Source organism: Lupinus angustifolius, chromosome LG03 (assembly GCF_001865875.1).
Source record: "Lupinus angustifolius cultivar Tanjil chromosome LG03, LupAngTanjil_v1.0, whole genome shotgun sequence".
Lineage (NCBI taxonomy): Eukaryota > Viridiplantae > Streptophyta > Magnoliopsida > Fabales > Fabaceae > Lupinus > Lupinus angustifolius.
In genome coordinates, this window is record NC_032011.1 from 5,297,957 (window position 1) to 5,311,698 (window position 13,742).

The 13,742-nt window shown below is 29.3% G+C and overlaps 1 long non-coding RNA gene across 1 annotated transcript; it reads right to left on the bottom strand.

Annotated features, from left to right (window-relative positions):
* On the bottom strand, positions 3,032–3,961 carry LOC109342544. Its single transcript, XR_002107071.1, has 3 exons — positions 3,869–3,961; positions 3,558–3,759; positions 3,032–3,179 (listed from the first exon to the last, which is right to left on the bottom strand). It is a non-coding gene; the product is annotated as an uncharacterized LOC109342544 (long non-coding RNA).

Sequence of the window (13,742 nt, forward strand, 5' to 3'; positions counted from 1 at the left end):
TGATTATTATTGCATTATTCGTATCTTATTTTCACCATTGTATAAAAAGAAAAAATTATTTTGTGTTATAAAAAGCATCCAAGTATCTCAATTGACTTATACAAAAAAATTCCTTATATTTGACTATGTTTTACTTTTGAGATTCATATGTCCTTAATGAACAGTTTCAATTTCAAATTATGATTTTCCCAATCACATAAAGGACATGGAAAATAGCACAAATGAAACATTGTAATATAATTTATTAATATTGTTTTTCTGTTATATTTCCTATTGTTAATATTTTAATACTGCAACAGTAACATTGCTATGTTAGAATCAAATATAAATTGTGAACAAAATATATTCATAATGAACATTGTCTAAAATTAATGAACATATATTTGTTATGAATTATACATATTTCTTATTACTTATTCTAGAATTAAAAAATAAATGGTTATAAATTTATAATAAACATTGCCTAAAATTAAGGAATCATAAATAACCTTAATCGAAATTGTATTAATATTTGAAATAGTCATTTTTATAAGGTTATTATTTTATTTTTAGGTGTAATATAAAATCATTTCTTAGCTAAAAATAGATCTGATTACTTTCTGAACCAATAGAGAAACGTTTAAAATCATACACATATACATTAAATCAAGTGAAATATGTTAAAATTGAATGATTTAATGTCATATGATCTTTTCTCCCATCTATTTTTAAATTATAGAATTTATTACACATGAAATTGAATCAATTGGAGTATCTTGAAATTGAATGATTTATTGAATTAATACACGTTATTTTGATGGACACATAGTTTAGGTTTTATTATGATTAAGTGTCAAATTAAAGTAACCTTCAATGTATAATACTCTAGATGATATTCAAATTGGTTATGGTAACTGCGGGTAAAACATCTGTACATAAGTTAATAAAGTGAGCCCATAAAAAAAGTTAAAAATTGATTAATAATATTTATTTAGCATTTATTTAAATTATAGAGTATTTAACACATGACAATTAATATTTAAAGATGAAAATCAATTGATTGTCATTTACATATAGACAATTATACTTTTATTGGACACATAATTTATGTTAAAATTGATATTTAATAAATATATGATGATTATGTGTCAAATTAAAGCAACCTTCAATATATAATACGCCGGATGTGTTTCAAGTTTGTTATGGAAACCTCTGGTTAGTCATTCGTACGTAAGTTAATAATGTGGGTCCTCAAAAAAGTAAACATCATTAATACGATTTATTTAGTATTTATTTAAATTATAGAGTAAACAAAGCGTTTATTTAACACATGACAATGAATATTTAAAAACGGCAATAATTGATTGTCATTTACTTATAGACAATTACACTTTCAATGACAACTACTTAAAAAATCTAACGTATAGTGCATGAAACAAAATGTATAAAAATCCCAATGAATCCAAATGTTTGAATTACAATTCATCCATGAAATGGCCTTGTTATTCTAGGTATCAAATAATTGAGGAAATTTTCAAAATCATATATTGACATGATCATATATAAATTATAAAATATTACAAAAAGATCCTGATAGAAATTCATGCATCAACATAGTTAACAAAGATTATAAACATAATTAAAATGAAGTATTTTTGTAAAAAAATATGTAATGGCATTTTTTAAGAGGTGATTTATGAAGTAAAATACCACATAATATAAATTTTATTTTTTTTAAGGAGCTTGACTATATGCTGAAGACAACATTTTATGTATCATTAGGTACAAACAAATAACAAAGAAATAAAGGAAAGTAGTTTTACAAACATTACATAAGGAACCTACCTGATCACATACAAATAAAGGAAAGTAGTTTTAATTTAAGCTAAACACTCTATTTTCTTTATTGTTGTTTCCAATGTTATGAAGAAATGGAATGTTGTCATATAAGTAACCAATTTAGAAGCATAATTGCAAACCAAAGAAAGGAGACTTTTATAAATTAAAAGTAAGTCGTATGTTAGAGTAACTAAAATGAATTGGTTTGTGTAAAAACTAAAAGGAATTGGTTTGTGTAAAATCTAAAAGGAATTTCTATTACAGAAAAACTCATTCAAGTAATGGTGGTAATAAACAGAATAGAGTTTAATAAATCAATAGTGGATGATTGACTAACAGTGTAAAAAATATTTACACTGTCAGTGTATACATATTAAATCCAACCGAATAACTCATTCAAGTAATGGTGGTTATTAGAAATTTCTATCACAAATGTGAATCATCATTCAAATTCTATACGATAGAACGAACTGAGTTGTCATTTAAATATATAACTAAAAGTTAACAGAGTGAAAAAAGGTAGGTATAATTAATCTAAAATATATATGGTTGGTTGTACAAAATTTCCAATTTTCTTATGGTATTAGAAGATTTGTAGGTGATATATTATGATAGTCAATACACTTCATGCCATGTGAATCCTACACTCTTGTCATGCTTACCGATGTATAACTAATATCATTGCTCTTCCTTTGCTTAGGAAGACAAATTAACTTCTATCTTAATTCCTGCCACACATTTATATCACCCGTTCATATACAAAGTTGAACCTATAAATTATAATATTCATTTATTAGCCAATTGTTTCTTTTTTTGGTACATTTATTAGCCAATTATTTTACTTGAATTTTCTATTGTGACTATGGGTATTGATGTCATGGTAATTGTTTTATTAATTTTATATTAAATAAATTTTAAAATAATAGTGGAAATATTAATTAAATAAATTTCCACAACACATAAAATCTTGCTTCTTATTTAAATGCAAATAATAACATACCTTACTTTGCATAATATTGCATCTTAGAAGATTTGATTCTATCATGCAATATAGAATAATTGTTCTTTTTAAAATTATTTAACATCTCCCATCCATAATATTTTTGTGTAAAAAACATTAAATTGGCTAATGTTAAAGGAGAGCTCTATGGTTAAAGGGTCACACTAAGCTTTTTCATTCACTCTATGTGAGAATAATACAAAAATACAACTGTAGTCCTGAATGAATTTTCTAGGCAAAGTTGTCTTAAATACAATAGCATAAAAAATGAAATTGTACAATAAAAAATATATTCTTAAATCAATCTACAAATCTTACCCCATCACAAAATGACATAAACACAATAAAAATGAGTAGTGACCTGCAAGTGAAAAGCCAAATAAAAAATGTAACATATATCCAGTAAGGGAAACCAAGTAATCCTGAAGATTTAAAAAACGAAGTTTCAAATCAGAAAGTGATTTTCATCCAAAAGTAAACCTCAACATATTAAAACAATTTCAAATAAGTAGTAACCTCAAAGTGGCGTTAAGAGAGATGAGTGATTACGCATGCAGAACTAAAAACCCAGAAAAATAGTCACGCCTCATTTTTTAACAAAAAATTTCAACAAATGTTAGTGGAATCTAGAGAAAGAAGAAAATGACAGATTTTTAACAAAACAAAAAACAAAAGTTTAAGAGAATGAGATAAGGAAAAAATAAGTGAATAGCAAGAGATTTGGAAAGGAAGATCATACCTTTTCAAGAAAAATCATACCTTTCCAAGAGAGTTGAAGCTTGGAATACAGAGTGAGAAAAAAAGAAAAGTTCAGTGTGAGAAACATGAGATTGAAAGCAAGAGTGAGATATTGAAAAATAAGTTAAAACAAGAGATTGAAAAGAAAAATCTTACCTTTGCAATTTGCAAGAGAGATGAGTGTAAAGTTAAACATCTAGAAGCTTGAAATAGAGAGTGAGAATAAAAAGTTCACCGTTAGAAATAAAATGTCGACAGAGTAGACATGTAAAAAATATGTTAATAGCAAGAATTTGGAAGAAAAAATCATACATTTGATGAAGAGATGAGTTGGAGACTTTTTAGTATGAGTGGAGAAAGATGAGGGTGAGAAAGAGAGTATTACAAAAGATGAGTAAAGATAGAGAGAGAGAAATAAATTTGATCAGTGGAGAGAAGTGACAAAACAAAATAAAAATCCAAATAAATTGTCATGTACACGTGTAAAGTATAAGTGTTTAGGAATTCAAAATTCAAACCACTTTTCAAGTCTTGAAAATGACACAAATAACCCCATCAACATACATGTGTCAATAAGTGAGGATATCTATTATGGTAATAATCCCAACCCATTCTATTCATATATAGATAGTAGATGTAGCGACATGCTGTCACATTGACACGTGGAAGCTGGCCCCTTTTCTTAGTTTTAAATTAAAAAAATAATTATTTTAAAAAAAATTCAGTATTTATTTATTTATTTTTAAAATAAATACAACAATTTATTTTTATCCCTTACTTGTAACAATATACCATCCAACTATACCAATTTATTACTTCAATAAAAACTTGATGTCATTTCTTTGAATAATTTAGAAAAATTAAAATAATATATACTAATTTAAAAAATAATTAAATAACTAAACTAATTATAATAAATAAACTACTAATTAGAATTAAAAATATCTACTAATTAAAATTGTTTAACTAAACTAATTAAAATAAATAAACTAAACTAATTAGAATTTAAAATATATTCAAGTTAAAAATTCGATAATTAAATATTTTTCTTACCAATCTCAAGCAGTGAGACATGAAATGATATATTTTTTAGGATAAAAGATGTCCACCTTTCATATTAACCATTAGTTCACTTTTTCTCTACCAATCAATGCTAATTGGTTTCTCCATGTAACCTTTAATTCACTCAACTTGAATAGTGATGAATTGTTAGTCTAGGATCCCTCAAACACAAATGAAAAATGATGCTATGAGGAAAAGCAAAAGTGTTGGGACCTTAGCTTGTCCATACAAATGAACTATGTCAGAATGTGTGTACTTTGATATAAAGCTCTAGAACCAATATTTGGTTGAGATTATCAGCACATCTTAATTCAGCCTTTGCATTGTTTCAAATTGATTACACTTTTTTTTGGTTCAGGTTATTTTGAACCAAAAAAAATTGATTACACTTTCTGCTCATCACGTTTAGTAATGTGCTTTACAATTAAATCCAACTTGACAATTATTCCCCTCATACGCCACCATTCTCAGCCCAGGATTCTCCTCTCACCCTTTCTTTTCTTCGTAATAAAGAATGTATATACTGACATAATAAAAGTTTTATATATTGTAGAAGTTTTATACACTATTATTGTATCTACTATTTACTTTTATTCATTATTAACTATTCAAAAATAGTAAAACTAATGAATGATATATTGACTGTATGTAAATCCTTATATTAACAATGTATATATATATTGCATTATTTTTTTCTTTACTCCTTTTGGTTGCAAACAAATTGAAGGTTGGTTATTGAAAGTTTAACCGTTAGACATACAAAATCTCATTTCATCTTCTTTTTTGTTTGTATTGAATTTGTCATTGAATTTAGGGAGAATTGGAATGTGATTGGTTGATATTATTTGAATTAGATTAATAAATAATTCAAATGTAAAAAAGTAAGCTTAAAAAATTATGTTTATTTACACCATAAATAGTCGAGGAATCGTGACTATATTTTTGTCAAAAATAAGTTTAGCTATGTAAATTTGTATTTTTTTTACGTTCAAAATTTATTTTTAGTACAACTAATCTTATTCAAACAAATCCTTATATTATATTTTTATTTTTTGTACAACATATTTGATATTATATAAGTTCATTTTCGTATTTTGCTTACACTTTTATCTTTTTATATAAGTTTATTTTCGTATTTTGCTTACACTTTTATCTTTTTAGTATATGAGCATTTTAACAAATACAATCATTACTTAAAAGGAGTTTTTTGTGTTGTGCAATATCTTTTGTGTAAGAAATATTATTATTTGTATTTAGAGTACATATAGAATAAGAATATAACGAATACAAATAGAAGATGAAATCAAATATAATGAAATGATAAAAAAAATGTATATATATATATATATATATATATATATATATATAATGTGACACATTTATTGAAAATTCACTATATATCGTAAAAAACAACGATTGTTCAAGAGCGCAATTTTGAACGACACTGTTGAAAATGAGACAGAAGAACATCAACAACACATACTAAAGAAAGCACAGTTAATATGGGTAACTTCAACATCGCATTGTTGAGACAATGCTGTTGAACATCAATAAGTTAACGCTGACTTGAATGAGTTATATTTAACAGCGTATGTGAGAGGAAACATTGTTAATGGTTGAGTGATTATGCGCCTCTTCGTTTCTTGAAATATTAATGATTGAATGGTTATGCATCTCTTCGTTTCTTGAAAAATTAATGGTTGAGTGATTATGCGTCTCTTCGTTTCTTGAAATTTTAATGATTGACACATCTATAAATGTTGTGGTTCACTCCGTGTTCTAGTTCATTAGTAAGATAGTGGCAAAAAGATAGCAAAGTATTTAGTCACTCCATGTTCTAGCTTGAATGAGTGCTTCTGCCTCGTATATTTTCTTCTGTCTCCTTCAAATTGTTTCCTTTTATAATTAGTCAAGGCACCAAAAGAGATAAAGATTGGAGGAACAAAACACAAAGTAACAAAAAAAAAGAGCAATACAAGGCAAAAAGAAAAAAGAAGTTTTATTAAAAGGAATAGAAGAAAGACAACTCGATGTGTTAAAACAGTCAATGACCTAGATTTGTCTAAATTTGTACTATCGGGAACCCTATATCAGAATCATGTCAAGGACGTCTTTAACAACTTTTGATTTGGCACAAGGATCCAGATTTCAGAAGGAAAATGATTGTTATACAAGATTTGCGTGAGATGAAGAATTAAGGTCTGAATCGTTAAGCTCATTCATCTACCAAATCATCCAGTTCATTAATTTCCATCATTCTAATCCACCATATCATTTAGTTCATGAATTTGCTTCATTCGATTCATTGTATTCTACCAAATCATTTTGTTCATTATATTGTTATCTACCAAATCATTTAGTTCATGAATTTTCTTCATTCGATTCATTGTATTCTACCAAATCATTTTGTTCATTATATTGTTATCTACCAAATCATTTAGTTCATTATAATGTATTTTGTCTCTTTAAATGAAGAATGAACAATTGTTTTGGATGTTAATTTCTTTTTTTTGTTATTTATTTTAATGGTTATTAATCTTTAATGTTTTTGCGGTTCCACATATTAATAAACACAATAAGCAAATTAACAGAACATAATAAACAAATTAACAAAGCTTAATGTTTAATATTTTTTCAGTTTCATATTAATAAACACATGGTAATTTACTTCATGGTAACTTCATGTTAATTAACTTACTTTCATGTTGCATTTTGGCCCGTAATATAATGTGTTCATTTAAAAGCGCAAAAGTAGGGATACATTGTTAATTTGGGAAATGAGTTAAGTTTAACAGCGCAATTAAGATTGCGCTGTCAATTAGATTCTATTCAACAACACATATCAAGAAATTGTTGGGGAAGATGTGTTCATGAAAATAAGCACTCAACAACTGGATTCACGCTTGATATTTAATAGCGCTTTTTCAAGGATGCGTTGTGGAAGATGTAATAACAACAACGCATCATTTATTATGCGATATTGAATAGGTCATATCAATAGCGCTTTATGTAGATAGTGTTGTTGAATTGTTACTACAGTTTAAATATCTAAAATATTATTTAGTTTCCTCTACACTCTCAAACTTACTCGAAAATAATCCTCATACTCTCAGAAAACCTTCATACTCCCATAAACTCTCATACTCTAAAAAAAATTCATCAAGGGCTTCCCAAAGTGGTGATCATGGTTCTCATGATGGTGACGAAGCTACACTGACTCCATAAGACAAGCAAATCGTTGCTCAAAAAGAACTCCACGTGGAATGACTTCCATAAAAAATTCACTCGATCAAGAAGTAAGGATAAGAAGATAAAAATTCAATGGAACTCAATAGGTCAACCATTAAACTCGAAGGGTGGCAACTCATTGGTAAGCTATATTGGGGTCGTGGTTAGGCAGCATGTGCCGCTAACATTCAATAAATGGACTGATGTTAGGTTGAATGCCGCATGGAGCGTATTTGGAATGAAATAACAGTAAGTTTATTTTTCAGTTTTTGTGTTTTCATGCAATGTACGTATATGTGTTTGCATGCAATATAATGTACATGTATTTTAATTTCAGTCAACTTTTGATGTTGGTGAGGAGCATAAAGATTCTATCCTTAAATCTATTGGCAAGACTCTCCGACAATTCAGAACCGATGCCGGAAAATGTATCAGAGATGTTGATTGCAATGTTATCCTAAAACCTCTAAAGAAATATGCAAATGTCATTGAAGATGAGGAATGGAAGACTTTTGTCACCCTACGCATACAAGACGAGTCTTTCTTGGTAAAATCATATTCTTTGTATTGACTTTATTCTTATATATATATATATATATATATATATATATATATATGTTTGTGTATATATATATATATATGATTTTTGATGTTAATGTTATTTATTTTTACATAAAGTAAGTAATTAAAACCGCAAGAGAGCATCTAAGTCTTTGTATCCACACCGAGCTTCTTGAGCGGAGTATAGAGGAATCGATCAAAAAATTGTAAGTATTGTTATTTTGTAAGTACATTATTGGTTATGTTTTGTATGTGTATATATTTAATTACATTATTGTTGGTTATGTTTTGGCAGCTAGACAACAAAAGCGTTACACCTTTGACTCCACATGGAGTAGAACTCGATATTTTATGGGTTGATGCCTGTAAGAACAAGGATGGTGTCATCGACAATAAGCAAGTTCAAGAGGCGGCATAACATGTTGTAAGTGCTCATTTTTATATTATACTTTATTTACCAAAATGTGATTAATTAACATTATGTTTTTTCTCGATTTTTCAGGTTGCCCTAAAAGAAAAGGAGGCATAGCCGGATAGTCGCATAATACTTGATAAAGCACTAGGACTGCCTATCTACCCTAGCCGTATCTGGAGTGTAGGACTTTGGGTTAGCCCGCGAACATTTGTACCTCATCCAAAGCATGCAACCAAAGCTTAAATGAGTCAGGTTCAAAATCAATTGGATGGCCTCATGCAACGATTCAACGAATTTGAATAATCAAGGAAGGTGAACGAAGTTGAGTGGCAACGACTAACTAGTGCTACTGCCATTGTTCCTTCAACCATCAATGAGAGTTGCTCACCTGCTCCTTACAACATTCCCATTTTGATTCTCATTCCTGGGGTAATTTAGTTAACTTATTTTAATTTATTTGTCATTTAGTTTATAATCGTAAACAAATTATATGTTTTAACTAACACACATGGAATCAGTTCTTGCAAACGTTTCCTAGAGACCCCATCTAGCCGAGTGGTGGGTGTTGGGAAAGTGCACAAGTCGGTCGATGCTATGCTACATAATGCACGTATCCTACACCATCATGTGAAGGTCTCGATTGATGTTGCAATCGATGAGAATGTGTTGCTGCTAATTCCTCTCGATGAGGATATCTTCACAATTGGAGGGGCTATAGACATTTTTGTGGCTTAGCCAGTAGACCTTGTACTAGTACTTCCTTCTAAGGTATGATTTTGAACCTTATTCTCAATCATATTATATAAATATTAATCTATAATTGATATGTTTTTTATTGAATATTTCAGGAAAATGTATACTCCACCCTAATAGTGTTAAGTGCCAAATTGTGAATGAAATGTACATGAATTCAGGGCACTTAGTGTGTAGTAGGATACAAATTGTGTACAACTCCTAACAACTTAGTCTAATTTTATCTTGTTTAGGAATTTACAAATTTTTATGTCAATTGCAAAATAAAAAGTATGAAAAGAGAAGAAAAAGGAGAAGTTTGAAGTTTCTGAACACTGACACTCTGCCTAGCACTCTCCCAAGCGAGGATCATCACCCAAGCAAAAAGGAAGTCCCCCGCTTAAGCGAGGGACCGTCGTTCAAGCGACGATTGAAGAATGAATAGACTAATTCTCTGTCTGTCCCTCACCCAAGCGAGCTATTCAGGATTCAAAATGGTACCTTTCTCACTCACGCGAGAATCTCTAGCTTGAGCAAGAGACCATAAGTTGGAACAAATATAGGCAGTTACAGACTGAAAAGTGGAGGTTACACCACCGTTATACTAAACCTTTGCACGAAAATTAGAGAGAGAAACACTAGGGAGTAAGAGAGAAGTCGTGGGAATGACTTAGATCGATAATTTCTTGTATTTCTCTTGAGATGAATGTCGTAATATGAAGGATGTTTTGCTAAATCCTCAATGTTGGGATTGAGATTTAATCTTCTAACTTTTGTACTGATGGATTCAATTCTTAAATGCATTTTAGTTATTTGATTTTGGAAAGTTTATCCTGTGCGTAATGCTTGAATTTAATTTGCTACTGAATTCATGATCTGAGATCCAAGTTTAACTAGGAAGTTGAACTTGGTATCGAATCTGGATTATCTTCCTTGCTACATCATTGTTCTAGGAATGGACAGTGATGTAGGAATTGCTTTTACATTGAACTTAATGCTAGATAATTGGTTAAATATCCAAGGAATTGATATTTAATTAATTATCTAAGGATTTTGTATTCAAGGAATTGATACAAATGATTCGAAGAAAATGTACATCAAAATCTACAACTTCATAAGTTATATGGAATTGAATCTAAGGATTGCAAAGGGAAAGAAAGATAAACTTCAATCCCAACGCATTTAATTTCATAAATTAATTTTTACAGTATAACAATTATTTTTAAAACCCGGATGATCATAAACACCAAATTTTGTAAATACATATTCAATCTACTTTCTAAAGAATTGATATAAATTCAATCTGCTCTATGAGGACGATATCCCGGTATTTACCAAAAGACTAAGTCATCTTTGGGGGATGTGAGCTCGATGCCATCTACCGAAGATGTGAGCTCAAAGCCATCTAAGGGTAATGTGAGCTCGAACCCATCTATAGAGGATGTGAGCTCCAATAAGACTACCAACTATTGTACTCAGTTGTTTGAGCATGTACAAAAGTTGGGAGATGATATAATAACTTTATCAATTCCCAAGGAAATTTTCAGGATTGATGCTGAATAATACGTTAACCTCAATGAAGTCCAGGATGTAATTAAACATGAACGGATAGGTGCAACTGATGTATGTGTATATATGAGGTAAATTATGGTTTCTTAACTTCTGGCTTTTGCATGACAGTGTGTTATAATTAACTAACATTGGTGTTATATATATTAGGTAATTGTATGAAAATTTTGTTTCAGTAAATAAGAAAAATGTGATGTGCATATCCCCACATGTTACCACTATGGTGTCGAGTGACAAAAATAAAATTGGGCAACAGATAAAACAAATTGAAGATAATCTCGTCATTCATAAAGGAGTTGCAAATTTTTTTCTTGCACCTTTTAATACCGGATCAACACTTTTAATTGTCTTTTATATTTCAGTCTTTAGTATGTTTGATGTGCTTAACATTTTGTAACCATGTACATATGTTTTGTTAGGCAACATTGACTTTTGGTTGCCATCAATCGGGTCAATGACGAAATATACTACTTTGACTCATTGATATATGGTGATCCAGACAAGTACCCTATTATGAAAGAATTGTTTTCTAGGTAAGTGGACTACTCATTTAAACTTTTAATTACACTTTCACTTTCCTAGTTGTTTAGTAATTAAGTACATTTTCTATTGTTTAGTACGGTGAGAGTTTACAGAGGCTGTAATCATTCTAGAAAAAACGATACAACATCACAAAATCAAGTGGACTCATATAAAGGTATTGGCACAAATCATCTCAAACAATTATATGTGTAGTGTATTCAAATTTCAACTAAGGTTATACTTACATATTTACTTCATTTTAATTGTAGACCCGTTGCCAAACAAATGAGGTAGATTACAGCTATTACGTGCTGAAATTCATGAAGGAGATCATTCAGCAATGGCCAACAAATGAAATCAAGTTTGTTGGTAAATCATATACAAATGACCAAGTCAACCAGATTAGAGAATATTAGTCAAAGTTTGTACTTAGTTTTGTTGGCAAATCATAAATATGATAGACTTTTGCACATATTGTAGCTTAGGGAATTCAATTAATATTCAATGTAATGTTCAATATATAAATTCAGTTGAAATTCAGTTGTGTTCATATAATTGTGATTTGGTGTTTCTATATGCATTCAGTTTATTGTTCTGCTCTGTTTCTGTATTCATTCAGGTTATTTTCTGTTGTATGCTTAGTTGTGTAGAATTAGGATTAATGGTCTTCAACAATGTTTTTTATGAATGCGATGTTGTTATACCTATACAACAACGTTTTTTCATAATGCGCTATCGATTAGGGTGAATTCAACAACACATTCATACAAAAGCGTTGTTGAATACGTATCTCTCATATTATTTTCTTTTAGCTATACAATAGCGCATTTTAGAAGAAGCGTTGTCAATATGATCAACAATTAAGCATGTGCACAAGATACACTATCAGGTTTTGATTAATTATCATTAATAAATTATACAAAACTATTTCATATGCACTTAATCGATTAACACAGTTCTTAGTCGATTAATGAGCCTACAAAGTCCAAGATTTCAGCTATTGTAACTCCATGTACTTAATTATCTAATTTCTTAATCGATTAACGAGTTCCAACTTCTTAGATTTTTTGAATATTATTTATTGTCATTAATCGAATGTCATAATGTCATTATTAAGTTGAATTTAATTAAAAACATTAATTAGTAAAAAAATTATTATATCTTCCATAACGTTTCCTTCAAGTTGCACTGTGAGATACTTACCTTATTTATATTTGAATGATGAGTTCTTCCATAGTGCTATTTGTAGGAGGTGTTGTTGATTAGGTAGACAACACTATCTTCATTATGTGCTGTTGAAGATACTATCATACCCTAAAAAATTAAAGTGTTCCTGCGTTCTCACACATTTAACAATTCCAACACTCATTTACTCAGTAGCGAAACTCATTTACTCTCAAAATCGACCTCGAAAATCATTCAACCACATCATCCTTCAACACCGAAAATCAACCTCAAAAATCATTCACTCATTCAACACCGATTTCGAATATCATTCACACATTTAACCTCAAAGTCATCATTCACGCATTCAACACCAAATTGAAAGTGAGTTTTCCTTATAATGATTTCCCTTTTTAATTACATTATATTTCGCTTGTATTGAGTTATAAATATTTTTATTATAAATGAATGAAAGTAATTTCACTCATTTAGCTCGTATTGAGTTGGGGTTTTCGACCTCTTTCACTTTAATTACATAATAATGTATTTGCTTTGCTTGGGGAGCTTAACTCCAAGCTTTAGCTTTAGGGATTTATGCTCGTTATCTTTTTTTTTTAGTAGAAAATGGATGAGTGTCAATCAATTGACGAAGGAGTATGAGGAATGAGTGAAATCATTTGTTAGGTTTGCAATTGAGAATACTGAAAACCCTAATAGAATTGTATGTCCTTGTTTAAGATGTTGTTACTCAAACCGAATTACTCCAAATGAGTTAAAAGTTCATTTAGTATGTCACGGTATTGATCAAAGTTACACATGTTGGACCAGACATGGTGAGAAGAGAGATCTTATGGATTGTGATGATGAGATGCATATGAAAGACAACTACACATATGCATATGAAGACGAACATTTCGAGGAAATACGAAACTT